Raw genomic sequence first — 8,657 nt, 5'->3', positions numbered from 1 at the left:
GAGCATTTGGCCATCTGAACAACTCTCAACAAAAAAGATAAAATCAGGTTGAAACAGTGCAAAACAAAAAACTTTTTCACATACACTAATTTTGTCTATTTCGTAGAGAGCTTCTCAGATGTCCAAATGTTCTCAAATTTGACACAAACATCTCGCATTCAATCATCTTTCATCATAAAAAAATCAGATTTTTTTAAACTTCTTTAGTATTTTAAATGATTTTACTGTTCATGCCCGGGCTCATGTGAGCCCGGGAGCCATATCGTCGCTTCCTTGTTATTCGTGCTTTTTTGTACTCGTAATTTTGTTTTCTTGGCCCTGGAGTCGATCCAGGCTATTCCTTCATGGAACTTTTCACACAAGTGTAATACCTAATAATGTTTGATTTCAAAAGTTTGAGTTTTTTTACTTCTTTTGGATTTTCTATTTTTTTTTCCAAATCATGTCCATTGAAACCTGAGACCCATTGGATATTTTCGTCTCTAATGCCTAAACCAGATATCACTTTTGTCTTACGCATGCAAATGCCTATTTTGATGATGGGTTCTAAGATATCTTCTTATTTAGTTGGGAGCTCATCATCTCATCCTCGGGTGCCGGGGTACATGACAGATTGCAACAACCCGAAATAGTCTTAACATGAACACATTAGGGTCGACGTCCTTCATACACATCATATCGCACATCTCACTAGAAATGTGGAGATGCATACGAGTGTCTTCAGCAATCGATCCTACAAATGGATTTTGTTGAACAACGTTTGCGAGTGTCGGTTTTATACCATACTGCCGAGTCTCATTATCGGTTGGGTAGCAAATTTCCCAGGCTTCTTCGATGATGTGTCTTTCGCATTTTATTTCTTTTTCTTTAACTCAAAAGTTAGTAGACGAAACAAAAACAGAAGAGAACTAAAAACAAAAAACAAATTAAATAAAAAGGAACTTTGGTGACCTTACAAGGGCAACGCAATACTTCCAGCATTAGCGCAAGGAAAATGGTTGATTATCTTGATTAGGTTTGGATTGTAATAAATGCCCTTCTTCCTTAGGGACGTGGGTTCATGAGATTAGGAAGTAAGGGTGTAGGTGAAACACACTTCTCATAAGGTAACGTCTAAGATGGGTCACTTTCCTTATTTGGGGCGAGGCCTCAAAAGGGGAAAGAGTCGCATCTAAGCGTTTCGTAAGCAGGATAAACATTGCATTACATAATAGATGGAAGAGTAATAAGATTCAACTTACACTCGTCACAATCTAAATTACAGTTCCACACAATTATTCAGATAAAAAACAGGGTCCGACTACGGACAAGATAAACGACAAAAGCTAATGATATCCCGCCTTGCTAGGCCCACGATTACGACCAAGTGCCTCTAGTCCTCGGGATACGTCACGTAGAGCCGACCACTGTCCTCGTCAAAATCCCACTTCAGCTGGGTATCCTTGGAAGTATATGTATCTGAGGTACCTATACCTGTGGGTGGTTGTAGTAATCTGTGAGCCACAAGGACTCATCAAACTCATGGCCTTGGTATCGAATCTAACTAAGTTATTAGGTGAGGTTGGGGTATGTTTTTGAGTTTGCAGCAACCTAAGCATTTACGGTGGCTAACTTACGTTGAACAAGAAGTAAAGATATGGTGGTCTACGGAAGACGTTCGTTAACTAAGAATAATCACTAAGTGATCCTGATCACCTACTTACGTCAGTCATAACCCCACCATGTTCTCGATCAGAGAAAGAACTCTGAAGGAGATAGTCACGGTTACGCACACAGTTGACAGGTTTTAATTAAGTTACTTCAAGTTGTCTAAAACCGAATGTTAACAAAGTATCCATGATTGCCACATAACCGCGGGCATGGCTTTCCGAAAGATTTGACCCTGCAGGGGTGCTCCAAGTAGTCCATCACAAACTACCACAGGCTGCATAGAAAGCCTCGACCACGAAACTCGTGATATCATCGGATTCCTTAATGGAAAACCTCAACTCTGAGAAACCCAAAATCTCACCGAAATCCGAATGTACAAGATATATCGTTAAGCTAAGACAAGTCCAGCAAGACCACCCGATGTGTCGATGAACCCGATAGGAACTGCGTATCTCGTTCTCACGACACAACCGTCTATGCATAGTGGATGATAGCCAATAGACTCGAGTTGCCCCAAGGTGGCACCGTCGAGTGCTAGGTGGGTGGACCAACACTCATGAGGAGCATTGGCCCGGTGGTTGATTAACTTCCTGAGGGTAGCTATTCCCTATGCTTTTTATTAAGTTATTAGCAAATTTAAAACCAAAGTTGGATCTTGCCAGACACGCCTTAGACTAAACGATTTACCAAGGGGTCCCCATAACAACCCCAAACGTGTTAGGAGTGCTCAATTATGGAATAAAACACCGGTAGCCAAAACTAAGGCGGCAAAAGCGTAACAAATCACCCAGAAAAAGGCCGGGACTATCGCCTTTTACCATGTATATAGGTGCATTAATTTAGGTACCATTTAAGTAAGATGATAATCAAATTGCCCATGTTATCACATGGACCTGCAACTAGCAACGCTAATGAAATGGTTGAGCAAGCCTAACTTAGCCAAATAATATTTTGCTAGGAGGGGAAGTGTTAGAGGTTTCATGGCAATGTTTGATGGCCTATATATCAGGTGGTAGGCAGCGGAGAATAACGATGGAAACGAATCAACTATGCATAACAAAGCTAGAAACGGTGTCAAGGTCACAATCATCTTGCATGTGAAATCTTCAGAGTGGAACTACTCCTGATCTTCGTGAATGAACTCACCGGACTCCTCGAACTCGTTTCCCGCACCCGTTGCTACCCAAAAGAAACAATCACCTAATAAACACCAGCAAGTGATAATGTAACAAACAATATGATGCATGTATGGCACAAACTTCAAAGCATGCACAAAATTAATCCTACTCAAATGACAAAGTGCCACCTCATCACAAAAATGGCACTTTTGCAGAACTACTCAAAATTGAAATCCAGTGCCGCCATTGGATTCCTTGGGTTTTTTCTACCCCAAATCCCTATATCACACTGCTATACTTGCATGCATAAAAACCAAAGAAAAAAATAGCGCGCTAAAACGCCGCTATAGCGCGCTAATAGCGTATTTGAAAACTAAACGCTATGCTATGCATATTTCACTCGCTACGACGCTATTCGCGCTAAATACGGCAATTTCGCGCTATAGCGTGTATGACGCTATTTTTTCGACGCGGCGCTATTTTTTTCAGACGAATTTTTCATCAGCCCATTATCGGCGAGATGATGAGCTGCAATCTACGGGTTCTTCTTCTGATTCGGATGATGATGCCATGGCAGCGAGTTCATCTGATTCTGATTGAGCTTATAACATTTTCTTGACCTAGAAACCAGAAATACACTACTTTGCAGGAATAGAAATGCTTTGCAAGATAATAAAGGGTGCAAGAAAGTAAATGTTTTGGAATAATAATAAATAAAAGGATTGTCCCTAGGAAATTGAATATGAAATGATAGTGATACTCATTATACTTATGAAGGAGATGCCTATGCTAACATACTCTACGAACTAGGATCATATGTTCTTATGATTGGAACTCTATCAAGCATCCTCAACTATTAAAGATTCAATAAGGTAAAATCCAACCATACTGTTAAGTTAAAAGTCCTCTTTCCCATATGCAACAATGCACAGACTCGGGTTTAGACTTCTGTCACTCCCATAACCCACTATAAGCAAATCATTAACGTACTGCAACAACCTACAATGGGTACCATAGGACAACACCACAATAACATACAACCCATATCAATCATACCATACTACAATTAGCCCGTAGGACAAAATAGAAACTACTCAAACATAATCGAGGTGCAATACATCATTACACCACTACGCAGAGAGAGGGAAAGATGGTGATGACAATGACCAAGTTGTGGAGATGATCACCGTCATGATGGTTTCCGGACGGTGCTTAGGCGCTTCCAGGAGAGAGGGGAAGTGAAGCCCCTCCTTACTCTTCTTGCTTGGCCTTCCCTCTAGATGGGAGACGAGTTCTCTCTCTGTTCCTCAGCCGCCATGGCCACCGGAGGGGCACCCTCGGGTGTTGGATCTTCCTTCTCTTTTTATTGAGATTTTCCTCTCTTTTTTGGTAATGTTTTTGGGTCCAACACCGTGATACGTCTCCAATGTATCAATAATTTATGAAGTATTCAAGCCATGTTTGCCTATGTTTACAATACTTATATATGGTTTTGATGCACTTTATATGATTTATTAAGAACTAAGCCAGACTAACGCTGTTTTCAGGAGAACTACCGTGGTGTTGTTTTTTGTGCAGAAATAAAAGTTCTCGGAATTGGAAGAAACTTATTGACGATTGTTTTTGGAAGAAAAGAGAAATACTGGAGAAAAGAACCACCCGAGGGGATCACCTGGTGCCCACTAGAATCCAGGCCGCGCCAGCCCCCCATTCGTGGGCTGATATCTAGCGGGCACCTCGTGGCCCATCTTGGCGTGATTCCAACGCCCAAAAATCCTATAAATATAGAAACCTCCAGAAATAACCCAACACAAGAAGTTCCATCACTGCAAGCCTTTGTAGCCACAAAATACAAATCAAGAGCTCATTCCGACATTGGGGTATTCAAGCCATTTACTTGATATATGTTGAGGTATCAACTCGGGATTCCCAAGGTGACATTGGGGTAATCTAGGCATAGGGGTTGATTGCACATTTTAATACTATGTTGTCCGATAGAAATATTGGTGTGCTCCTTGAAGTTCATTGTGTTGGATTGAGTATTATGAATCTGATTTGTTATGGTGTGATTTTAGTACGAACTCTTGATAGATCGATCGGAAAGGATAACTTGTTATCTTAGTACGAGCTCTTGGAAAGATTAATCAGAAAGAATAACTTTGAGGTGGTTTCGTACCCTACAATCAATTTCTTCTTATGTTATTTGATAGCTAGAAACTTTGGAGTGATTCTTCATCGCACGTTGAGGGATTGTTATGTGATCCAATTATATTAGCATTGTTGAGAGATTGCACTAGCGGAAGTACGGACCCCAAGCCTCATTTTCAAGCATTGCAATACCGTTTATGCTCCAGTTTGTTACTTGCTACCTTGCTGTTTTTATATTTTTAGATTACAAAAATCTATATATACAATCATAACTACATTTGTATCACCATCTCTTACCCAAAGTAGCACACCTACATAAATTACTATTGTAGTGGGTGTGTTGGGAACGCAAGAGACTTTTTGTTATTTGGTTGCAGGGTTGTTTGAGAGAGACCATCTTCATCCTACACATCCCACAGATTGACAAACCTTAGGTGATCCACTTGAGACGGAAACTTGCTAATGTCCTACAAAACTTTGTGCTTGGAGGCCTAACACGAGTCTACAAGAATAAAGTTGCGTAGTAGACATCAAGATCTTTTCTGGCGCCGTTGCCAAGGATGTGAGTTCTTGAAGGTATATCTTTAGATCTTGCAACAAAATCGTTTAGTTTCTTGTTTTTTACTACTTTGGTTTATGAAAAGAAAATTACAATTTTTTTTGGAATTGAGGTGGTCGCATATTGTTCATCTTTATAATGTCTTTCATGAAATGATGGTTCGAAAAACTGTGCTCAATTGCTAGAGGAAGAATTTATGAAAATTCTTAATGTGAATTCCTTTAGTGATGAGAATGATAGTAATGTTGCTAGTATGCATTATCTAAAGATCCATGATGCTAATGATATGCAAAACCACAAGCTTGGGGATGCTATGTTTGATGAAGACGATATTTTCAGTCCCCCAAGTTTTGATGAGCAAATTTATTATGATGAAACGATGCCTCTTATTTCTGATGATTATATTGATGAAAGTGGATTTGGAAGAGTGTATAATCTAGGTACTAATGATCCCTCTATTTTTGAGGGTGTTGAATCTTTTTATAATGGTAAAAGTATAATTGGAGAGCTGAAGACTTTATTTAGTGATTATTCCACTATTTCGGAAGAGGTTCTAATTGATTATGACAACAAAATTGTTATCTATGATGATTATGGTGATGACATGTATGTTATAATTAGTAATAAAAACCATGAAACTTGTCATCATGATTTTAATTTTCACATGGATTATATCAATCAAGTATCTCATGATAGTTATTTTGTTGAGTTTCTCCCACTATTATGAATGAGAAGAAATTTGCTTGTGTGGGTATTAATAAAAATTCTATGCTTGTGCATCATGAAAAGAATGATGTATGTAATACTTATATTGTTTAATTCCTTCATGATTCTACTAAAAATTATTATGATGGAGGAACATATGCTTGTAGGAATTGCAATAATATCAAGTTTCCTCCGTATGTGCTCAAATTTTAGAAGTTGCACTTGTTTTTCCTTCCTATGCTAGTTGATTATTGCTCCCATAAATTGTTTGCTTGCAAAATACCTAAGCATACGAAGTGGTTTAGGCTTAAATGTGCTTTCCATGTGATTCACGATGCTCTCTTTATGTTTCAATTCATTACTTTTATGTGAGGATCATTGAAATCATCATGCCTAGCTAAAAGGCACTAAAGAAAAGCGCTTGTTGGGAGACAGCCCAACACTTTTAGTGTGTTCATATGATTAAGCTAGTGTATTAATCATGTTTTATAGCTTTTACTTCAATAAAGTGCCAAGTAAAGCCTTTGGGATAGTGTGGATACTTGTTTGTTTTATTCTGTGCTAAAATAGAAACTTTTGCATCCTGTGCAGAATTTCTCTGATTTTACTGGAGTGTCATGAAATGCTGTATTTGTTACACATAATTTCTATGCAAATTCTCTATGTTGTACTATTTTTTCAGGATTTGTAGAGTCAGGGAAGAACGGTTTTAATGCAGATATTCACATACCATTCTGTTTTTGACAGATTCTGTTTCGTGTACATACTTTGCTTGTTTTAGTGTTTCCATACCTTATATTAAGTGATATAAATTATGGGAATGATGGAATACAATAGGTATTATGTGATAAAAAATATTAATCTGGTCTTGGCAGTACCTAAGTGAATGGTCTATATTTATCATACTAACCCATCTCACGAAGTTCCGTTAAGTTTTGTGTGATTGAAGCTTTCAAGTTTTGGGTGAGATACCAATATGTGGAGAATAAGGAGAAGCAAGAACCTAAGATTGGGGATGCCCAAGGCACCCCCAAGGTAATATCCATAGAATACTCAAGTGTCTAAGCTTGGGGATGCCCCGGTAGGCATCCCCTCTTTCATCTCCAACATTATCGATATATCTTATTGGAGCTATATTTATATTCATCATATGATATGTGATTTGCTTGGAGCATCATTTTATTTTGTTGTTCTCTGTTAGATGTAATTTGCAATCTTGTTTTTCAATAAAAATTTCCAATAATTTCCTTTAGAATGCTTGAATTGCATGTGTGATATGTGTTGTACAAAAACAGAAACTTAGGTTGTAGTATTTGAATTATCATATTTTACTAGAACGTGGAGAGTTTCGGAAATTTTACACAGTACTGTCATATAAAATATTTATCACGTCCTAAATTTTTAGATTTTATGGAGATACATAAGTAAACTTATATAGATTACTACTGATTGTTCTGTTTGGACTGATTGTGTCATATTTTCGTTATCTACTTATCCTATTGTTTCCATGGCTTATATTGGTAGATATAAATTGTGGAAATGATAGTATATAGTACCTAATGTTTGAAAATTATTATAAAACTTGTCTTGGCAGTACAAAAAGAGTTGATTTACTTTTATGTGTACTAACCTAGCTCACAAGTTCTTTTCAAGTTTTGTGTGGATGAAGATTTTGAGACTTAGGTGAAACCTTGATATCAGAAGAATAAAGGAGACACAAAAGCTCATGATTGGGGATGCGCAAGGCAACCCAAGTAAATATTTCAAGAAGTCTCAAGCATCTAAGCTTGGTGATGCTATGCATCCCACCTCTCTTCATAAACAACTATCGGTTAGCCTATGTTGAGCCTAAATTTTTAATTGTCCACATGATATGTGTTATTCTTGGAATGCATTTTTGTTTAGTTTGTTGTTTGAATAAAATTACCAGATCTGGAAGTCTTTATTGAGAGACAGTCCTCATATAGTAGCTACTTAATTGTTTTACTACTCATTGATCTTCACTTATATCTTTTTAGAGTAGTTTGATTGTTTGCTCTTGTGCTTCACTTATATCCTATGAGTAAATTGTTGAGTGAATTGAACACCATGAAGGTGAAATTATATGTTCATGTCATGCCTAGTAGTAGCTTCACATTGGGTTTAGAAAGTGAAATCCTTTGGAGCTTGACAATCACAATATTGGTCATACAAGCAATTCATGAATGATTGGTATAAGGAAGAGAACTTTCACATATAAATATATTATCTTGGACATCTTCTATGATTGTGAATTGTTGGGGAACGTAGTATGAAAAAAATATTCCTACGCTTCACAAGGATCTATCTAGGAGAAACCAGCAATGAGCAAAGGGGTAGAGCATCTTCATACGTTTGAAGATCGCTAAGCGCAAGCGTTACTACGAACGTGGTCGATGCAGTCGTACTTGCGGCGATTCAAATCGCGGAAGATCTGAGCCGAACATCGAACATATGGT

The sequence above is a fragment of the Hordeum vulgare genome, chromosome 3H, assembly GCF_904849725.1.
Source record: "Hordeum vulgare subsp. vulgare chromosome 3H, MorexV3_pseudomolecules_assembly, whole genome shotgun sequence".
Classification (NCBI taxonomy): domain Eukaryota; kingdom Viridiplantae; phylum Streptophyta; class Magnoliopsida; order Poales; family Poaceae; genus Hordeum; species Hordeum vulgare.
This window is presented reverse-complemented; position numbering follows the sequence as displayed.